The sequence below is a fragment of the Lissotriton helveticus genome, chromosome 5_1 (assembly GCF_964261635.1).
Source record: "Lissotriton helveticus chromosome 5_1, aLisHel1.1, whole genome shotgun sequence".
In the NCBI taxonomy this organism is placed as follows: Eukaryota; Metazoa; Chordata; class Amphibia; order Caudata; family Salamandridae; genus Lissotriton; species Lissotriton helveticus.
Window position 1 is genome coordinate 1,800,711,073 of NC_136065.1, and position 23,167 is coordinate 1,800,734,239.

At 42.1% G+C, this 23,167-nt stretch overlaps 1 protein-coding gene across 1 annotated transcript in view; it reads left to right on the forward strand.

Annotated features, from left to right (window-relative positions):
- Positions 1-23,167, forward strand: part of LOC144752810 (uncharacterized) — a 280,659-nt gene that overhangs the window by 80,434 nt on the left and 177,058 nt on the right. The window lies entirely within an intron of this gene.

Genomic DNA, 23,167 nt, shown 5'->3' on the forward strand with positions numbered 1-23,167 from the left:
GGGAGCATTGCTTTGGCCTCACTTTGGACTAGTAGTGATATTAAAGAAGAGTTCATTTATACTTCACAAACCACTAAATCGTTTTTGTTCTTTGTCCTTTTCATTACAAATATAATCTAGCACCTAGCTCAATGAGGTGAACATATTTTAGTTTATTTTAAAGGCTTGCTGTTTAACCTGAGGTTCGTTCATTTTAAGTATTTTACGTTAATATTGTTACCAATGTTTAAGAGGCAGAAGAGGCGGGCAGGAGCAGTCCATTTTACTTCCTACATTTCTATAATTTAGAGAAAACGACCCATTAGAATAACTATTTCTAATTAGAATAAAAAATGTTACCAAAATCGAGATTTCCAGCTGCACCAACTTGGGTGTGAGTAGGTCGATTTCGCTTGTTGTGTTTTTCTTATGTTGATTTGTGTCATTCTTGACAGATCATCTAGAACTTCATTTTTATTTGCAACTCAAGTTTTATGTCCGGAGTGAGCAGCTGACAAGGATCTATTTTTCCCAGATCTCATGTTGTGTGTCGATTATGAATAGCTTACACAGACACTTACTCAAAGTCTCGGATTGTGCAATATCAGGTCAACGTGGGTCGCCCCACCATGTTCATCTGGAAACATATTATGTCTGTGCAGCTCAAAAAGTATTCTTTTTTCTAGATCTCAAATAGTCAGGTGTGGATAGCGTATGCAGTTCTATGTTTTTTAGGTCTTGCTCACCAGACAACTTTTAGCCTTCTTTAGGTGAAAGGCTCTTATGCACCATGGTCAAAAATATGCAGTGGGCATAGAGCCCACCCACTGCTTACCACAAGTTGCCTTTATTTTCAATCTACTTTACTTGCTTTTTATTTTATCTCTTGCCATCATCTTCTTGTGATTGTCTCTCTCCTGGACTTTAGCTTTTACACCATCATTTTTATTGGCTTACTTGTATCCTACCTCTCCTCACATAAAAGAAGTACTTTTTTTCTTTTCCATTAAACAGCCCATGAGGGTGCAAGTGTTTTCTTGCTTTCTCTTGTGTTTTGCTTCCCTCTCAAAATAACCCTGCCTGTTGTTTCCTCTTTACCCACTTCCCACCCTCTCCCCAAATCCTACCGACAGCTGCTATTTAAGTACATAAAAGATTTTAACTTTCATTTTTTGGAGGGCTCTGGGGCCACCATTTGCTGCCAGGGCTATCCGCCCCATTGCTGCCCTCAAGCACTTCTCGCCTGGGCTATTTCACATTATAAAAAAACATTTTTCCACTAATAAAATGTCTTTCTTTATTTTTGGATTTATCAATCCAAGTGGCGTCTGCCATCTTGGTTTGGTAAATAAATGTTGGGAAAAAAAAGAAAATAGCATCTTCCTCATTTCGTGAGCTGTCACAGGTTCGGAGTCGTACATAGCCATACGTCATCCCACATGGGCGCATCTATAGAATGAGGGGTGGCCACATAGAAATGCTTTTTCCCCTCTCTTTTATCGGACTGATGCTTCGCAACACCAGCAAAAAGCATTGGCAAAGAAAATAGGTCAACAAGGCGAATCCTATTGGTTTTGTATTAGTGCTAGTGACACGCTCGGTGGAGTGTCTATGCCCAGGTGTGGTCCACGTAGCTCTCTGTGTTTTAGGGTCCCAAGCTACATCTCAAATATGAGGCTCTTCAGGTCTCTATGTGTAGAGGGATACTTGTGCTGCCATCAAAAGGGTGTGGCCTAACGATAGAGACTGGGTGACCCTTCTGGGGGCAGGACTAAGTGATTTGTACATGGTCAGTCCTCTTCCGAGATGCACATAGAACAAAAAACAGTTGAATGGAATGTGCCCAGAGTAAACACCAACAGGCCGGATTCATTGAAGCATTTCCTCCATCACATTTCTTGTTTTTCTCTGTGTTTGAGCATTGAGGCGTGGGGGGCATGGAGTGACCTGTGTATTGCTGCTCTGCCCCACCTGCTGTATTGCCATTCAGCTCCCTGTTTGAGAAGGACGTGTGTGGTAAGTATTGTGAATGTGTGTCACCCTCACGAGACCGCCTCAAATGTCTGGATATTCTCAGCGGCTTGGCGAGAGGCCACTGTAATCCTGTCTTGCCATGGTCACTTTCTTAAACACTGTCACTTGATCGCGAGAAGAGGGCAGAGGACCCTTTCAGCTGTCACTGGCTAGCATGCACACAGCATGCGGGGGACCAGCGGATATATATATATGGCTGTGTATGGCGCTTCAATGTTGGTAGGCTGCAGGTTAATTTATTCAGTGAAGTGCATTGAGAGTTGCCCTGGGCGTGACAGGCCCATACCTTCTTGATGGTATTTCCCAATAGCCCCCCAGAAACAAATAAATGCTCCCTTATACCTAAGGTGTGTGGGACTCACTCACCCTCAGTCTCACCAGCATAATTAATCCACTCCAGGATTCTATGTTTCACCTCGTGGTGGCAGGCTGGAAACCTGGCTGGCCCACTCAGTCTTTCATCCTTCCTTGGTCGATAAAATGAGTCCTATTGAGTTGGGTCGAAACAAGCATCTGGTATTCGGTACAAAGATTCCTCAAAGGGGGGGCCTGCACGTTAGAGGTCTGCACTTAGTTTTGTGTAGCGTCTATAAGTGCAGTTCTCTAGGCGCTTGGGTTCATTAGACATCAGTTTGAAATGCACTTGCGAGAGAGGCTAACTAATTCGCGAAGGCCAGATATTATATTTTCACTGTAGTCTTAATATATCCCGAAGGGCCCATGATGTTATAGAACTGTAACTTTTGTTGCTAGAAACATAATTTAAACAATATTTTTGGAGGCAAAACATGGCACGTCACCTGATTTTTAGGTCTCGCACCTACGACGCAGTGAGAAGCGCTGTCGCAGCGAGACCTATAGTCACCGGCTATGCTTTCAAGGGCTTAAAGGGGGACAGAAGATGAGCACGCGCAGGCTGCAGGCCGGATCGGATCGGTGAACGCGCGCGTTCACCATGTACAGTTACGCACTGAGCCCATCTCCTGTCCCCCTCCCGTCCTTGCAACTCGTAAGCCTCATGCAATTTCAGGTTTTTTTAAGTGGCACACAGGGACCATAAACAGTGTTCTAAGACACAGTAATGACTCTTTTTGGATTTCCTTTGGAAGTTTTTCACATTTTCAACCACCATTTCAGGGTTTAGTACCCAATGTAATGCTGCGCAGTTTACCATCCTTTGTAGGATGGACAGCTGGCTTGTTTCAGGGAGGAAAGGGTACTCTATTTTCACCCAGCAAGTATTACCCCACAAATTGGAGTTTGGATTTTTTATCTCGGATTGAAAAACTGAAAAAACGAGGTACATGTGGTATCTACTTTTTTAGGTCTCGCTGAGCCAACACCACACACAACACCCCACACACACACACACACACTACACCCCACACACACACACAACTCCCCCACACACACAACCCCACACAGGTACAACCCCACACACACACACCCACCACACACACCCACACACCCACACCCACCACACACACAACCACACACCCACACAACCACACACACAAACACACACACACAACCACACACAACTACACAGACACAACCACACACACACAACCACACAGACAACCACACACACAGCCACACTCAACCATACTCAACCACACACAACCCCACAACCACACACACAACCCCAAACAGAACACACACAACCACACACAACCCAAACACAGCACACACAACCACACACACACACACACACCCACACACACACAACGACACACACACACACAACGACACACACACACAACCACACACACAAACACACACAACCACACACACAAACACACACACAACCCCACAACCACACACACAACCCCAAACACAACACACACAACCCCACAACCACACACACAACCCCAAACACAACACACACAACCTCAAACACAACACACACAACCACACACAAACACCACACACACACAACCACACACACAACCACAACCGCACACACAACTACAACCGCACACACAACTACAACCGCACACAGAACCACACAAGCACAACACACAACCATCTATCTATCTATCACCCTCACTCTCTCTATCTAGCTATCACCCTCACTCTCTCTATCTAGCTATCGCCGTCGCTCTATCGCCCTCACTCTATCTATCTGTCTATCTATCTATTGCCCTTACTCTATATATCGCCCCTCACTCTAACAATATATCTATCTATCGCACTCACTCAATCTATCGCCCTCACACTATCTATCCATCTATCCATCTATCAATCACCCTCACTCTATCTATCTCTCGCCCTTACTATCTTTCTATCTTTCTATCTATCTATCTATCTATCACCCTCACTCTACATATCACCCTCACTTTATCTATCTATCGCCCTCACTCTATCTATTGCCTTCACTCTATCGCCCTCACCCTATCGCGTTCACTCTATCTATTGCCCTCACTCTATCTATCTATCGCCCTCCCTCTATCTATCTATCTATCGCCCTCCCTCCATCTATCTATCGCCCACACTCTATCTATCTATCGCCCTCACTCTTTCTATCGCACTCTATCTATCTATTGCATCAATGTAGCATCACTCAGCACCACCACAGAATAACTCAGGGGCACCATAACATCACTATGCGCTACCACAGCATTACTGAACGCCACAGCATCACTCGTCGCCACCACAACATCACTCAGCGCCACCACAGCATCAATCTGTGCAACCATTCAACAACAACTGGTTCAAATATGTTCTCTCAATGTTTCAAGCTTTATTACAAATGTCACAAAAAGATGTTAATATTTCACTTCTGTTCTTGGATTTTCGTCACAATAAAATACACTAAACATAATCTTCACAAAAGTTATTTACAAAAGTTAAAGCTATTGCCATTATAAATTACAATAACTTTTATTTAAGTATTAATTATTTAAAAAAATTAAAAGCCATTGTTATTTGTAATATCAATACTTCTAAGTCACGTAAATACAACACATATTGCATTACACATGTTATAGGTGTCACATTTGCGAAAGTTAAAACTTGGCATTGTAAATGAAAAAGCTATTAAATTCTCTATTTTCAAAACCAACACATAAATAAAATATTTGTCATTTACAATACCAATAGCTCAAACTTTCTTAATGCAAGACCTATTGCATTGCAAATGCTTGTTAAACTTGCCAGATGAACTGCACCGGGTTTGTTTTAAACACACAGAAGGGTATGCTGCTTTAGACATACATTTCTTATTAATTTCAAATGCTGGTAATTTAGTGAGCCCCTGAGGTTTTGGATTACTCCATGATTAAACAGGCTTTGTCAGGATATTTCAAGCTATTCTCCAACTTATATTTTTATTTCCTGGCTGTCTTATTGTGGCTCATGAAATATAAAATGTACTCAGACAAAAATAAATAAATATATTCCGAGCAAACCAAATGGTTTTCTCTGCTAGAGGCAAATTCCACACTGATAGATAGAAATATACTTTTTCTCCATTTTTCTTCGGCATTGAATCTTCCTAGATTCACAAAATTCTCCATCGTCAGACTGGATTTCCTTAGCTGTGCAAATAATTTTTTTAGGAGCAGTATATAAACATGCACTTTTGTTGCCCAGTCACCGCTTTAGAGAAAACCCAGACTTCAACCAATGAGGTGACAGTACACAGAACGTCTCTCCTCCCAGAAGCTTCCATAGGCCAGATTTCAGCTGCACCTCTTGTGGAAGAGAGCCCCTTTAAGCTTGGTTTGTCTAAAAAAACTCCTAAATAACTTCTACTGAATTGAATCGAACATACAGGACCATAGAATATCTTCGCTTTCCATTTGACCCTTCTTCTGACTGGAGAATCCATTTTTTCAAGACAGTGGCTGAGCCATTTAAGAATGCCATCTTCAAAGCTTGTAACTCCTGTAGTAAGAGGTTGTTCCTAAGTCAGACTGCATTTACAACCTGTACAACCAACACAAGGAGTGTAAAATGTGTTTTAAACCTTCAGTCAAAGCTCTGAATGACTGAAACGCCAGCTACTTTATGGCTGTAGAGGAAGGCTACTGACAAGGGCTCCTCAGACGAAAGTCTTCGCATAGTGTCTTTCAGGAAGTTATGAGGCTAATTATGCACCGCATTGTGGTAGAATGTCCACTTCACAAGATGTCTTCTTACAAGAGTCACTGTCAAAATAAGGTATCCTCCCACCCTGAGATCAGTGGTTAGTCTAAAAATTAAAGTCCTACACCCCATGACGGCCCTAGGAAGGGCTGAAACATATTGACTTCATTATAATGTATAGGGACAGCAACCCCTCCCCACATAACCTGACCTTTTAAACTTTTTAATCTTACTGGTGGTACCCAAAATGAAGGAAAATGAGGGTAGCCACAAGGTATTTTTATGTATTCTCCCTGTTAAATTTAGAGCTTTCTCTGAAGTGCTCCCTGGAAAATGGTCAAGCTCACCCTGGTTTTTAGGGACCAGACTAGAGCATGATTGTGAAGCATGACACCAATATTGTGTGTGAGGTTCATATATATTAAATAATTAATCTTCCTCTGGTGGGCCAAGACTAGACCATCATTTAAGACTAATCACAGATCTCAGAGTGGTAGGATACCTTATTTTGTCAGTGAATTGTAAGAGAGACAGCATCCCACTGTCCCCACTACAAAATCCATTTCTCTCTCCTCTCACACTGTAGTAGTGTGTTTCTTTATCTTTCATTCTTACAAGTTCTTTATCATTCATTCTTACAAGTGTCAATCATCTATGTCAAATGAGCCCCCTCATAAGGCCTCTAAAACGTCTGACAGAAAGTCTAATAGGGCACCAAAGTAGTCCTCCTACATGAATAAAAAAGAAATGACTACCCCAAAACTATTGATGAGGTACCCAACTCCAGTCCATTATCATTTAAGGCACTGCCAATGCTACTTTTCCCATCAACAACTATTCCACCATAGACGACGAAGCCACTTTTGAAGACTCTACCATCAATGACACCATCGATTAATAAAATAAGTGGTTTTGGCTCCTGCAGACACCTTGCCAAGTAAAGTTCTGCAGCAAATGCCTCAACACAGGAGAGTCACAAGGTTAAGGTCTATCGAGACCAGCTACTAATGCACCTGCATGTAAAATGTCAAGAAACTAATGAAAACATTGAGCGTTACAAACATTAAGAAGGGAGGCATAGGTATTATCCAAAAGGGATGGATTCATTCTGGGGATACAGTCAATGGATTAGGATAGAGATGATTAATGCAATGAGGAATCACATTACCAGGAACCACCAATGCCTAGGGTACCATTTGCTCTACTAGATGACCTTCATAGAATGAAGCAAGATTAAGATAATTGGGTTCCTCCAACAATTGCTCTGGGTGCACCAGAACCACCTCCGATTCAGCAGGAGACACTGCATCCAGCTCCACCAAAGATTCCAAGCTCACTTCAGCCCCATCCCCCACACCACAACTCTTAAATGTGATGACAGTCATGAAACTCAAGTTAAAGTAATACATTATTACAGTGCTCACACACCGACCAAATTAAAGGCACAAAATCAGTAAATCAGTAAAAATATGTATTCTAAACGTTGTTTAGAAGAGAGGCTCAATTTAGGATTCCATATCACAAAGTACATGGGTGACTGCGTGCTGTGGCACACAAAATCTAGAAGAGGCTGCCAGTGACCCCTGCTTAATGTTTCAGAAGCGGCACAGCAAAAGGTCTCTGTTAGTGAACCACATGAAAATCAGTGAAATATTATGAATTTGTAGAGTTCTGGGCAAGATTTATTTTGCACCTTCTGTTTGGAGAACCTTTGAATTTATTACCCCCTTTTCAGCTCAATTACACTCTTGTGATGCCAAGCAATGTTGAATTACATGTTTAACCTTCAGAGTCAGATATTCGAAAACAGCTAAAAGAACAAGCTGCTTAGTGCTTGCCATCAAAATAGTATCAAAAGAATGCTTGAACAAGCATTTATGACCTTGGACTTAGATGTTTTACTTGGATCCACTACATTATATGTGAGATTCGGCAACTAACCAGTTGGTTACTCCCATTGTAAGTAAACATGCTAAGGGTGACTTCTTAGATTTTTTGGGCAAAATATTACCCTAACACTTGAATTTGTAGCTTTATTTGCCAAATATCTGTAATCACAAATAGATATCCCCCTTTACTACTAATGTTCTTACTACAACAGTGAAAATCAAAGCACTGGTCTGAGGATGGCAATTGATTAAAATCGAATACCTTTCTCGTAATTTCTCTTCTCCTGCCTTGTCCCTCTTCTCCTCTTCATATGTGTTCACTTCTCTGGCTAGACCTTTATAAATGATTTTGCCAAGTAAGAGAAACAGGACGGGGCAGGATACAAGAGATGGACAGAGACTTGGACAGTATAGTGAGAGGTGTGAGGTAGAGGGAGAAGGGTATAGAGTTGGAAGTGATGTCCAAATATATGTGACATAGGGAGAAAAGTAAAGTAAATAGGGAAAGGTTAGGTAGTCTGAAGGAAAAATAAGGAGAGGTAGAAAGAGGAAGATGAGATAGAGGGGCAGCGGAATAGTTAGGGTAGATTAGTAGAGTGCTCCAAGGAGAGAGGCAATGTAAAAAAAGAGAAAGATTATAACCAGACAAGGAAGCTAGAGGTAGATGTCGACAGAGAAACTTGAGACAAAACAAAGATATCCATGGTAGAGAGAGAGAGCAAAATAAGATGAGGTATAGAAAAAATGGTCATGGAGAAGAGAGAAACATGGAAACAGTGATGGATAAAAAGAGAGACATGTGAAATTGAGAAACAGGTAATATTTATACAGATGTAGAGAGTTGTGAGATAAAAAAAGAAGAGATGGTGAGGTAGAGCGCTGTATAAAGAAAGAGGTTGAGAGAGATAGTTGAAATAGGGAAGTAGGTTCAAAAAGCAAGATGTAGGGGGAAGGAGCCACGCACCGGATCAAGATGGCCGCGTGAGACCTCGGCTTCCCCGCCACTATCCCCTAAACCCAGCATCCTGCCAGTAAACCTGCCTTTGGAGCTCGGAGATCGCAAGAGGAACAAGAGTGGAGCTGCCGGCTGCAATTCTGGCCCTCCGGCGATGTCAGAAACCGGAGCTTTGGGCTCTGTCGTTTGAGGCCTTTTGGGGGGCCGGGGCCGGGGACTGGCATGAATTGGTAGTCGGCGTAGAATGCAATAACAGCGGAGACTTGGACCTGAAGTCCCCGGTCCCTCCGTTATCACCGAAAACAATTGCGGTTGAATCCTGTGGCGGCACCTGCCGGTGAGCGGAACGGGTGGTGGTCGTCACCGGAGGCCCCCCCCCCTGGAGCCTGCCCCCCTCTGAGTCCAGGCGGGTATAGAGGCCTAGAGACGGTGCGAGGTGCGGGGCTTGGGCTGAGGTTGGCCCCCGACTGACCTGCTTGGGATGGGGACTGAGTGACTGCCTGATCCTTTTCTCCGCCCCCTCGGAGTGGGGCAGAGATAGACAAAGCTGTAGTTGGCGGTCGCCGCACCCGTGGAGCCACAGATAGCCAACCAATGACTGTCGGATCGGTCCGCACGGGAGTGTAAACTGCGAGAGGTCCCTGAGGGTGGTGATCAACCCCACGGGGGCCGTTCCCTGGCCGCGGAGGGCCAAGCAGCATTAAGCAGACCAGGAACTGACAGAGCTGGGCAGAGAGACAGAGAACTGGGGTGAGAGGGCGCCACAGGGGAGTGTCTGTTCTGCCTTGGAGACACAGCCCCTTCCCCCGACCAGTTTCTTTCCACAGGAGTAGAGTTTGCACATTGGGAGCCAGATTGGAGACAACAGTGATAACATTTACGAGCCATTAGCGGGCGCACTGGAAAGATCAATGAGTGCTCCTGTCTGGCACTAATGCTGACGCTGGCTTGGCACCCCCCCCGGATCAGACTGTATATCCCCAGTGGCCTCGTGGTCGCGTGGACGGCCCTTATTGCACTTGCGGTCTTGTGCACTCAGCGATGGGATCTCGGGGGAGACTCCACTTGATAGCGCTCTGACCTGGTGCACAAATGGCGAACAAACTGGACTCCGAAAAGCACCCACCTAGGAAAACTAGGGGATCGAGGCAAGTCCAGACCAATAAACTGGATCGGTACACCCTCCCTAAAGGTTCGCCGACAGAATCCAAACACGCCATCATGGTGGGGGGGAATTCCACGAGCCCTGCATCGAACTTGACTCTGCACAATGTCATGGCAGCCATAGATGGGGTCAAGTCATCCTTAGGGCAGAAAATTAACTCACTGGAACATAAGCTTGACACAGTCTCCATAGAAGTGAATCTCATATGCGCAGTTCTCACCAAAGTCAACAAGAAGGTCAAATCCCTACTCATAAAGACGGTGAGTCTGGCTGACTATGTGGCGCAGATTCAGCAGGAAGTACGCAATCTTGAGTCTTTCTACGAAACGGCTGAGTGTAAGCTGGACGATTATGAAGGGAGAGCTAAGCGCAATAATATCCGCATATTGGGCATGCCCGAGAAATCAGAGGGCCCGGCTCCTGATCTGTCCGTAGAAGACCTGATTCTAACACACCTTAAGTCCAAGGGACTTAGTAAAGTCTTCACCATCGAACATTCATACTCACGGTTTAACTGAACATTGGCAGGTACAGGGGTATTGGCCCCATGATAAGATATTAGATTCTCTTCAGGGTTAAAAAGACTTTGCGATGAGTAATGTGAGCTTCAAGGGACAATTTGCTTGAGGTGATACGGATTTGGGGGTGGGGGGGCGGGGGGGCGGGGTGCCGGCTTCCTTCCTCTTTACTACCTTTAGTTGTTTATTAGTTTTTGTGTGTAGAGTGACAGGCACCCTGCCAGTTTGGGATGAGCAAAAGCCAAGAGCAGGGGTGCAGGGAGGGGGGAGTTGGGAGGGGGATGCATGGTTTTTCAATGTTGGAATTTTATTGTTAGCACATCTGATTATTCAACACCATCAAAGAGCAGAGGAGAGCTACCAAGACTTTTACAGGGACGAGATGTCAGGTGATAGACAGAGATCAGGGATCAAAGTGCTTAGTTGGAATGTAAATAGGTTGGGGGGACAAAATAAAGCGGGAATAGTTAACCAATTTATCAGACGACATGCCCCGGAAGTGATCCTCTTTCAGGAAACCCACCTGGAAACAAATGTATGGCCTTGCACAGGGGAGGGTATAAACTTGTGGCAAATGCCAGATTTACCTCAGGGTCGCGGGGAGTAGGCATACTAATCAAAAATTCATTCCCTTTCACAATGCAAGCCACGTGGACAGACAAACGAGGCAGATATGTAGGGGTCTTGGGCCAATGGGAAGGGAAGACAGCCACAATCATTTCAATATATGTCCCTCCCGGCTTGCAGACGGAAACGTTTAAGGACCTAGGCACGATTTTCCTCATACTTCCTTTGGGAGTCCTGGTATTGGGTGGCGATTTCAATGCCGTGATGTCTGGTGACCTAGATCAACATCCCTCTCCCGCAATCAGACCTGCTCAGAGGTGGTTTCCTGAGTTTGTAGACACAGTAGGACTGGTGGATGGATGGAGGACTCACAACCCGCAAATTCGGTTTCGGACAGGAATACATAGGCTGGGTTCGCCTCTTATACTCTGACCCTATGGCCCGGGTAGAGGTAAATAATCACATATCCTCGGACTTCCAGCTCAGTAGGGGCACTAGGCAGGGCTGCCCCCTGTCTCCGCTCCCCTTTGCATTGGCGGTGGAGCCACTGGCGGCCTGGATTAGGCAAAACCATCCGTGGATCCGTGAACTGGCTCAAATCGGTGGTTTATGTCCTTAGGGGTGAACAGCCTGTGCTACCACGTGATTGTCCGATCCAGATCGTATTTGACGGGTTCCGATACCTCAGAATTTTTGTGTCATTAGATCCAAAGCTCCGCAATGCACGCATTTTGGACCCACCAATGCAGAGACTTAAGAATGACGTTGTGCATTGGAGATCTCTCCCCCTTTCCATGTTAGGCAGGGCGGTCCTTTTTAAAATGATGGCGCTGCCTCATTTTCTATATGCGCTCCAAAATACGATGGATCCGGTTCCCATGTCCTACTTTAAAGAAATTGAGAGTCTCCAGAGACAGCTTTTATGGGAGGGCAGACCTTGTATAGCATTTTCCAAATTGACTCTTAACTGGTACGACAGTGGAATTAGTCTACCAGACTTAAAGAAATACTACTGGGCATCTCGATTGGCAGATATCAATCATGGCATCTATGGGCATCCAGATGATCCTGGATATGCCATGGACAGATGCCAGCTCCCAGGGGGTGACTATACTAGATCGTTATATGCTAAACCCTGTAGATACCCACTGACTGGATCTACTGCTCACGCCGTCCAAGTATGGCACACCATCACTAAACACCTAAAATGGGAGAAAAAACTCAAACTAGCCCCACCACTGTGGAGCTCGGAGAAACTGGGAAACCTCTGGAAATCCAACGGTTTCAATAAATGGGATCTTATAGGGATCTCCCGTATCAAAGACATCTGGGGGGAAGGAATGGTGCAATCATTTATGTCACTTAAAACTGAATATGAATTGACCGATACTGAGCATTACCCGTACCTTCAAGTCCGCCATGCCCTACTCACTCATATTCCCATGGGCACAACGCTCCCGGACGTCTTCCCTCTGGAGGATAGAGTCCTAGACAGGCATCTTCCAGAAAAGACTATATCAATAATATACAGGAAATTAATAAACAACATGGAGGATCCGCTACTGGCCCTCAGAGGGCATTGGACCGGGGATGGTCTAGAAATCGACAATGAACACTGGCAAGAGGTGGTTTTTTCCGCACTGGTAGTTGCAATGCAAGCCAGGCTGAGATTAGTACAACTTAAAATATTGCATAGGATCTATGTAACGGGGCCTGGCCTGGTTCGAATGGGCCGGGTGGAAAGTGGGGAGTGCCGAAGGGGGTGTGGGGAACAGGGAACATTCATCCACATACTATGGAACTGTCAACAGATACAACAATATTGGAGGAAATTCACCACACACTGAGATCGGTATTGGGGGTAGATATGCAGCCGGAAGCCGGAAGCCAGAAAATGCATATTAAATGTCTGGGAGCCTAAGGGATCTCAAGACATACATCACGCAATGGGCAACGTTAGCATATATGATTGCAAAACGTAACATTGCACAGCAGTGGGGTCTAGTCAACCGCCCCAATTGAGGAAGTGGAGGGAGGATCTAGACTGGTGCATGTACAGGGAAAAGTCAGTCTTCATAGCCAGGGGATGCCCCGGGAAATGGATTAAGGTATGGGGAGCATGGAACCGATACAGAGGCGACATCTGTCCCCCGCCAGGTCGCCTGCTTGACGCTGACACTATTGAAACCCCTTGATCTGATCAGTATAATAATTGTAAATTATTTTGCTTACTGTACAATGTCGATGTGACATATGAAGTAGCCGGCTTGTAATTACTTGGTGTGCTCTGTTTAATAAAAAAGAAATATAAAAAAAAAAACAAGATGTATTTGTGAGAGAGAGAGCATGCAAAAAAGGGATAGAGGTAGAGAAATAAAAATAAAGGAGAGAGAAAAGAGATGAAACCAGAGAAAGAGGAGGTGTTTCACCAAATATTGATGCTAAATATTGTGTGTTACAAATATATTGACAGAATATTATGATCGCAAAAATATTGTGGGACTTAATATCAAATGTAAAAATATGTTTTTTAGGTATTTAATACTTTTTTTTAATTAGTTGTGTGTAATATCATTTTATTTAATGTAGCTGTATTAAATAGCAATTTTAAGTAGTTTGAAAAATATTAGTTATTAGAGTTCTGTTCGTTTTTTTATTGTATTAATACTTGTGTTTAATTTCATTTAGTATACTTTATAAGTTGTTTAGTGAAATATCATGTTTTTTTATTTAATTAGAAATTGTTAATTCAGTGGCAAATTCGTAGGATTTTATAAAAAAATAAGGTGTTTTTAATTCATAATTGTGTTTTATGTAATTCAATTTTCAATAATAACGAAAAACATTATTGTTTGGTATTTTAATAATTTTTTGATTTCTAATTAATTGTTGGTTGATTATTCATTTAATTTATATATTGTGATAATTTTATTTATTTAGTTATGTTAATAGTAATTGTGTTATGTAATAATTAATTTAATGATGCTGTTTTATTATATTATTGTTTTGTTTTGATCATTTTAATTGTTTGTGGATATTAGTTTTTTGTGTAATAGAGAAGGAAATGTTTTATTGCAAAATGTTTTAATATTTTTTTCACTTTTTTCTGTTTTCACATAAAAGTTTTATATTTACAAATTTAGTTTTAATGTATAGGTATTAAATACATATATTATTTTCAGTATGTTTATCTTTTTGGTCTACATTTTGATGTTTCATTTAAAAACCCACACCACAAATCCAGCCTTTTTCCTTACAAGAAAGTCAATCATTCAGTACTTATATAGTGCTGCTAATGGTGCTTGTAGGTCTTGGAAGGCTCATTCGAACAGCCAAGTTTTGACAAACCTTCAGAATTACAGAAGTCAGGTGATAGTCCAGATATGTATGGTGAGGCTGTTGCAGGTATTTGCTGCTGTGTAGGAGAAGGAGCGTCCTCCACTTCTGCTTCCGTGGATGCGGGGAGTGTGGGCAAGTGATAGGGAGTTGGAGCGTAATCTTCTTGCCAGTTGGTGAAAGTTCAGGCGGTGGTTAATGTAGGTGGGTCCTTGGTTGTCTAGAGCCTTGTGTGTGTGGGTCAGCAGCTTGAATTGGCATCTCTTCTGTATGGGGAGTCAGTGGAGTTGTCTGAGTTGGGGTGTGATGTGGGTTCGTTGGGGGAGGTCGAGGACAAGTCTGGCTGTGGTGTTCTGTATGGTTTGAAGTCTCTGTAGGAGGTGTGCTGTGATTCCTTTTTTTTTTTTTAAATATTTTTATTGATGTTAGCAAGATGACAGAAAAAGGCGAAAACAACAAAAATTCATAGATAATTTCATACCAATGTGTATACTAAGAAATAATCAAATTATATATGTTGTAGACAAAAACGATTCTGATATATAAACACAGTAAAAAAAGGTTCCTATTACAGAATTAAACCAAAGATGCTTAACAGTCATACAACATTATAACAACATAAAGTTTTTAATCTAGAAAAGTACCCCAGATTCTATTAAATTTAATCAATGAGCGTGTTCCCCTGAGGTTTGCTAAAGCTAGCTCCATAGCATGTATCTCTGTTACTAAAGTCCACCACTTCCAAACCGTCGGTGGTTCTGGGTCTATCCAGGCCCTGGCCAGGATTAATTTAGCGCATGAAAAAAGTATAGTGGTTACGGTTGGTTGTAAAGATGAAGAGAAATTAAGATCAAGTAGGACCGAGGCGGCCGTGATGGTAGGAAGCGAGATATTTTTTAGTCTCAGTACACTCAATATATCGCCCCAAAAGGTCTTAAGTTTGGGGCAAGAGTACAAGATATGAACTAAATTGGCTGCTTCTAACAAACATTTAGGGCATATAGTACGGTTGCTAAAGGAGGGGTTCAGAGACCATCTGGCAATTCTCTCAGGTGTGTAGTAGAGCATACAGGTCGTTCTATATTGTTGTAGCCGGAGGCTGGATGAGCGTACAAGATTGTTTATATTGACAAGAGAGTGCTCTATCTGATTAGAAGTAATATTTAAATTTAATTGGGTACTCCATTTCACGGCCAGTTTTTCACAATCATTTATTTTAAACGTGCTGAGTATTTTATAAGATTCACTAATGATTGATTTATTTTTGTTTGAATAAAGGCATGTCCATATGTCACATTCAGAGATATTTTGTAGTTTTTTTTTATTAATCAAATAATCATGAATTTGCATGTGTTTAAATCTAGAAGCTTCTGGTAGATCGTACAACTGTTTAAGCATGTTGAATTCTAACAACCCCTGCGAGCCGTATAGATCCCCCAGTGTCCTAATTCCGAGAGACGCCCAGCTATAAGTAATAGAATCTGTAAAGATATCCGGGAGACCTGGATTGCCCCACAGAGGTAATTTTGGGTGATAAAAGGTTGTTTTGCAAAATTTTAATATATTATCCCATATCCTAGCAATGTCTCTAGCAGACTTAAATCTTACCCTTTTATAGTAATTCGGGTCATTTATGCTGAGCAAAAAAAATAATGAGTCTTGTTTCAACATAAAAGAGTGAAAAAAGAGAGTTCTATCTCCATGCAATAAAGAACGTATACGTGTGAAAAACGAAGACCAAAAATATAATTTAAAGTCCGGGACATTCAGCCCTCCTTTATTTATGTTATTTTTCAGCATTTTTAATGACCTTCTGGCCCTTTTATAGCCCCATATAAAACTGCTCAGGAGCCCGTCTAGATGTTGAAAAAATTTGTTATTTAATGCCAGTGGAATAGATCGGAATAAATATACAAACTTTGGTAAAACTTTCATTTTAATAAGGTTTATTCTACTAATCATATTCAAAGGTAATTTATTCCATTTTTTCAAGATAAGAGTAGTTTTTTTAGTCAGATCATTATAATTTATATTATTAATATCTTGTAGTCTAGCTGTTAATTTAACCCCTAAATATGTAGCCTCTTTACAGATCTCGGGAATAGGGTCGGTAGGAGAGTAGTTAGCTATGACTTGCGTCTTCTGACGGTTAAGCTTGTAGCCTGACACCTTCCAGAATTTCTCAGCCTCGATATAAATACCTTTCAGCGCTTTGGCAATATCCGTGGTGTATACTGCGATGTCGTCTGCGTAGGCTGTCATTTTCAGTCCCTGTGAGCTGGAGCTAAAAGGGACAATCAGATTTTGGGAGTGAAGGACAAGTAAAAAAGGTTCAAGTGAAAGGGCAAATAAAAGGGGTGAAAGAGGACATCCTTGCCGAGTCCCACGCATAATGGGAAATTCTAGTGAGGTCAAGCCCCCCTAGCTAATACAAGCGGTGGGTTTATCGTAAAGTGCTTTTATACCCTTTAAAAAGTTTCCCCCAAAACCCATTTTGGACAGCACACACCAGAGATAGGTCCACCCCACTCGGTCAAAAGCCTTTTCGGCGTCTAATAATATCATGCCGAGTGGGGTGGATTCGATCTCCGCTACATCGAACGCCGTAATCCCCATGTTTACATGTATTGTTGTATCTCTCCCAGAGATAAAGCCGTGTTGTTGCGGGTTTACAATTTTAGGCATATATGGGGCTAATCTTTGTGCCATACTTTTAGCGAATATTTTCGCGTCAGTGTTTATCAGGGAGATGGGCCGATATGACCCTCTCTCCTCCTTAGGCTTCCCTTTTTTTTTTAAAAAAGATTATTTTTGTCCTGTTCCAGGATTTGGGAGCCGTTCCATTTAGTCCAATCGATTGTATAACTTCTAATAATAGCTGTTCTAATTCTGAGCTGCAAATTTTATAAAGTTCTAGGGGTATCGTGTCCTCTCCGGCCGCTTTCCCGGTTGGTAAAGAATTAATGGCCTGTTGTAATTCAATCAGTGATATATCATTAGACAGTGCGTCCAAGCCTAGTATGTTCCCTGCATTCACTGGGTATTCATCTACATATTCCTCAATTAAATCTATATCTGCAGGGCTGTCTGGAGTATATACATTTTCGTAATATTCAGAAAATTGATCGAGTATACCTTGTGGTTGGCTATATAGTTTATTCCCTTGTCCTCGAATATTGGAAATTAGAGTATCTGCTCTATCTTCTGCTACTTTATAGGCTAAAATTGTACCAATTTTATCTCCTCCCTCATATTGAGCTATTTTAAATTTATGGATCCTTGCACTATTTTTCCGAATAAAGTTAGATTTTATGTCAGTTTTTAATGCACTAAGTTTTAAATTAATTTCCATAGCTGTTGGGGAATTAAGCTGTAAAGCTTTAACTAGTAGATCTTCTTGTTTAGGTATATTATCTAATAGTGTGACCTTGTGTTGCTTCTGTTCTGCATTTTGTCTGAAAACATAGGCTTGGGTAAAGCCCCTAATGCTTGCCTTGCAGGAGTCCCATACCATGCAGCACCCAGTTGAATTTCTATTAATATTTATAAATTCGTTAAGATGAGTTTTAAGTTGCGTCACATAATTTAGGTCTGCGATTAGATGTCTAGGAAAAGAAAATGGCCTAGGTGGTGTCCTAGCGCTTTGTGTGTCGAACATCATTATTAGGGCGTTATGATCGGATGTTATCCGGGGGCATAGAATCATAGAGCCAGCCTGTAATAGTTTGTCACTAACTAAGGCCATATCTAATCTAGTGCACATCTTGTGGGGTGCAGAGTAATATGTAAAACCTGACACGTTTGGGTACAGATGTCTCCAAGCGTCTTTGATATTATGTATCCGGCATATATCTAATATGGATATCCTGGTCCTGTGCATCCTTTGATGAGAGTGCGGCTTAGTTGTGTCGATTTTATAGTCCATAATGCAGTTAAAATCCCCCATTATAATAATTTCCCCCTCCCAGTCCAAGAGTTTCACGTTTAGCTGATCAAAGTGCTTTGGTTCGTCTACATTTGGGCCATATACTACACATAAAACATATTTGGTGTTCATATAATTAATTTGTGCTATAGCCCATCTACCATCTTTGTCGTGAGCAGTTTGAAGTGCTTCTGCCCTAAATCGCTTATCCTTAAGAATAGCAACTCCTCTTGTGGGATTCCCAAAGGTAGAACAGACCAAAACTTCGTACCCCATTTGATTTAGGACTTTCCTGTCTTTCCATATAATATGGGTTTCAGATAATAAACAGAAATGAGGGTTATGTAGTTTCAATTCTTCTGATACTAAAGATCTTTTATTTTTTCTGTTGAGCCCTGCTACGTTCCAAGCTAAACATTTTATTAAATGCATTTAAGTGTCAATAAAAGTGCTACGCCCCTCTTCAAATAACCAAATACTAAAACTTGTTCACTCATACCTCTATAGCAAACGGTAATACCATCTATAGCAAACAGTAATGCCATCGCTGTGATTCCTACATAGATAGCGTTGCCATAGTCTAGTCGGCTAGTGATCAGGGTCTGTGTCATGGTGCATCTTGTGTGCTGGGATCGCCACTTGAAAATCTTCCTTAACATGCTCAAAGTCAGGAAGGAGGCACAGGAGATGGTGTTGATCTGTGGTTTCATAGTAAGCTTGTTATTAATGATATTTCTGAGGTTTCTGGCATGAGCAGCTGGTATGGGCAAGGGTGTTGCTGTTGTTGCCAAAGATCAGTACTTCCATCTTGTCTGTGTTCTGCTTCAAGCAGTTGTTCTTCATTGAGCCGGCGATGTTTATCATACATCTGTGGAAGTTGGTTCTGGTGGTGGTAGGGTCATCAGTGAGAGAGAGGATGAGTTAGATGTCAACTGTGTAGGATAATATTCTGAGACTGTGAGATCTGATGATTTTGGCCAGTGGGATCATGTATGCGTTAAGGAGCATAGGGGTGAGGGATGAGCCCTGGGGGACATCACAGATGATATCTTTGGGTTCAGAGGTGAAAGGTGGTAGTGATGAGGAAGGAGGTGATCCACCTGAGTTCATCCTCTTAGATGCCAATGTGTTGCAGTCCTTCAATCAGCACGTGGTGTGCATATGGTGTCGAAAGCTGCAGAGTGGTCAGGGAGAATCAGAGCTGCTGTTTCTCCTCATTAGAGGAGGGTTTGGATGTTGTTGGTGGCTGTGATCAGGGCGGTATTGGTGCTGTGATTGCTGCGGAAGCCGGATTAGGAAACGCTGAGTAGCTGGTACTGCTCCAGGTGTGTTGTGAGTTGCCTGTTGATAGTCTTTTCCAGTTCTTTGGCTGAGAATTGGAGCAGGGAGATTGGCCGGTAGTTTTTGAGTTCACTGGGGTCGGTGGAGGGTTTTTTAAGTAGTGGTCAGACTTTGGCAGGTTTGCAAGCATCAATATTGCAGTGGTTATGAGGTGTTGAGTAGGGTGGTGAGTTCTTGAATGAGCCTTTGGTTTCTGAGGTTGGAGATGTTGTGCAGGCATGTGACTGTGGGAGCTTCTGAGTGGATCAATTTAATGATGTAGGTGATGTCCTGGATGGAGAGCTGGTTCCAGGTGGTCAGTCTGTGGTACATGTCGGTTGTAGTAAGGGCGTATCAGTCGAGTTTGTCGTAGATGTGGGTTGGGGTTCGAAGTTTCTGTATATGGATGCAATCTTGTCATGGAAGAAGTCAGCAAGGCTAACACACATCTCCTGTGAGGGTGTGATGTTGCTTTCGCTGGCTGCCGGGTTGGAGAAAAATGTTGAAAAGTTCCTGTCTATTGTTGGCTCTGGTTTCGATGCATGCGGCTATGGCTGGCTTCTTTGTTGCCCTCAGCAAGCTGTGGTGGAGGAGGAGGGAGGTCTTGAAGGCTGCCCTGTTGGGGATGTCCTTGCTTGCGCGCCATCTACTCTCCAGCTGTTTCCTGTCATGTTTTGCTGTTTTGCGTTCTTGGTGTTTCAGCTGGCCATTTTGGAGGACCTTCTGTGATTGTTGCTCTTGATGAAGGCAATGCAGTTGGCGATCCAGGCGTTGAAGTCCTTAATTCCCTGTTCCAGTTTGGTAGCAGCTGGGTTTTAGGGCATCTTGTCCAGCTGATCTCTGAAATTTTGTTCCAGCTGAGGAGGGGGGTCGCTGGCCATCTTTGGGGTGGCAGTGCGGGGGCTGGAGATGCTGAAATGGACGATGTAGTGGTCGGTCCACATGAGTTCTGAGATGGGGCTGTATAGAGATAAAGAGGCAAACTTACGATAAGAGGCAAACAGAGGACAAGAGGCACACGGGAGAAGAGGCAAGTGGAGGATAAAGGGGCAAACCAGATAAAGATAAATAGGCGACGGTGGAAAAGAAGCGCAAACAGAGGAAAAGAGGTAAACAGAGGATAAGAGGCTAACCGAGGATAAAGAGGCAAAACAGATTAAATAAAGAGGCAAACATAGAATGGAAAATAGAGGGCAGAAAAAGGCAAAGGCAATAGGCAATAGGTGAAAAGAGGCAAACAGCGGCTGGCAGAAGACAACGGGCAGCTGAAGATAGTAGCTGTTTCGGAGTCTGACAGTGACAGGGAGAGCAGAGCAAGGGGACCTGTGGGAAGTGGGAATAGTAAATGTGCCCCTTCCAAAGTACAACACTCTCCCTACTATTTCTTAGTTAGGATTGTTAACATTTATTTAAATGTTTTATTGTTTTTTAATATTTTAATTATTTATAAAATTTAATTATTTGTGACTTTTTCTATTGCTTAAATTTTGGGATTTTTTTATTTTGTATCTAATGCCTTTGTTATAAGTATGTTGATTATTTTTCCTTACTGGTATTGTTAACTGTAATGTATTTCATATTTAAAAATCATTAAACAATAACAATATTGCTAAGTATGGAATTTTCATTTTTGTATTTTTAATAGTATTTTTAAATATTTTATTATATTAATGTTTCAAGCTTTGATTTATGAATTACATTAAATATAATGCTAGTTATAGTCAGTTCCATATTCTCACATGTTGTTTATGATCTTCTGGTTCCCAATAAGTTTACCTCCATATTTGCTTGTTTAATTACAAAGTATGTAAACATGATATTTTGGCTCCTGATATTTTTTTGGTAACATTTGTGCATCACAGTTTTTTGGTATCCATATTATGCCCTACAACCAAAGAGGTGGTAGTGAACTAATAGTGAGGTAAATTGAGAGGTTAGGTAGTAAGAGAGAGCGAGAGTGGTGCAGTATAGAGAGATGGAATAGTGAGGAATATGCGAGGTAAAGAGAGAAATCTTAGAAAGAGCTAAGGGTAAATTCTGAGGTACAGAAAGAGCTGAGACAGAGGTAGCGAGAGACAAGGTAGTAGACACATGGACAGAGAGATAGAGAAGTGAAAGAAAGATAGAGAAGAAGGAAGTAGATGGAGGACAGTTAAAGGGAGGTAAGATAAGATAAAGTGTAGTGAGGATCAGAGAAAGAAAGTTCTGAGAGCCTTGTGTTATAGAGTCAGATCGAGAGGGAATTCGATGTATGCTCAGAAATTGCAAAGAAAGGGTCAAGGTCATGAGAGAGATAGAGATGGATCGAATGTGGAATACTGGGTATATTGCGATAAAGGTGAAGTAGGCAGAAGTGAGGTAGAGACAGCTGAGATGCTGAGCTAGATAGAGAGGATATAGCTACGTAGAGAAGTAGATATAGAGAGAGAATGGTTAAGGAAGAAGGTTAAGGTAGAAGATGTGAAGTGAAGTAAAGTGAGAGAAATTACAAAGAAAGATTATTTTTCAATTAAACTGCCACCAACTGCCTGACAGTACAAGAGGTAAGGCGGGGCAGGCCAGGCAAGTTGTTGCGACCTCATGGTGAGATTTGTGTGGTGTCTATAACTTACTATTTCAGATCTTTGTCACAAAGATCAAAAACTACAAAGTTAGACCCCAGTGGGTCATAAGGGACCCTACACCTAACCCTACTCTGGTGCTGGCCAACTATTATATTGATTTTGTGACTAGTTTGCCAAGTACACGGTGCCCACAAGGGCACTTTATCCCGTAGACTACATTTGGGGAATTGCAACAGCAAGCAATATGCATACATTAGTGCACAAACTTTAAACAAAGCGGAGATAAGTACACCTGTAAGCCACGTACAGAAGAATACACATACAAACAGAGACTAACCCATAGAAAAACTGACCCATGTAAACAATGGAGTGAGTCGAAGAGAGTAAGGGACGGGGGTGGGCTGATTCTTCATTAATAATGTTAGGGTGGGCGGGAGGGGAATATTTGTATAACATTGATGGTAATATTTCATCCTAATCTCGTACAATAGTAAGAGGTGAAAGAATTCTGAAACTACTATACTGATTGTGTATATACCCTGCTATATGATACATATATGTTATAATGTCTGACCAAGAATATGGAAGATTGTACCTATCAGTATTTTGAAATTAATGCTTTACAGACTTGTTAGGTCTATTGTTAGATAACATCAATAAAATGTGTTTAAAGAAAATAAAGTGCGCAAAATCTTTTATTTCAGATGTAACATTGCAGATATTACCATTTCCTCATTTATAATGTCCAACAAGGGGAGGTATTCCCATATGTTGTGTACATTGATGGTGCTAGAAACAATAGAAAGATTAGCACAGACTTGGTGAT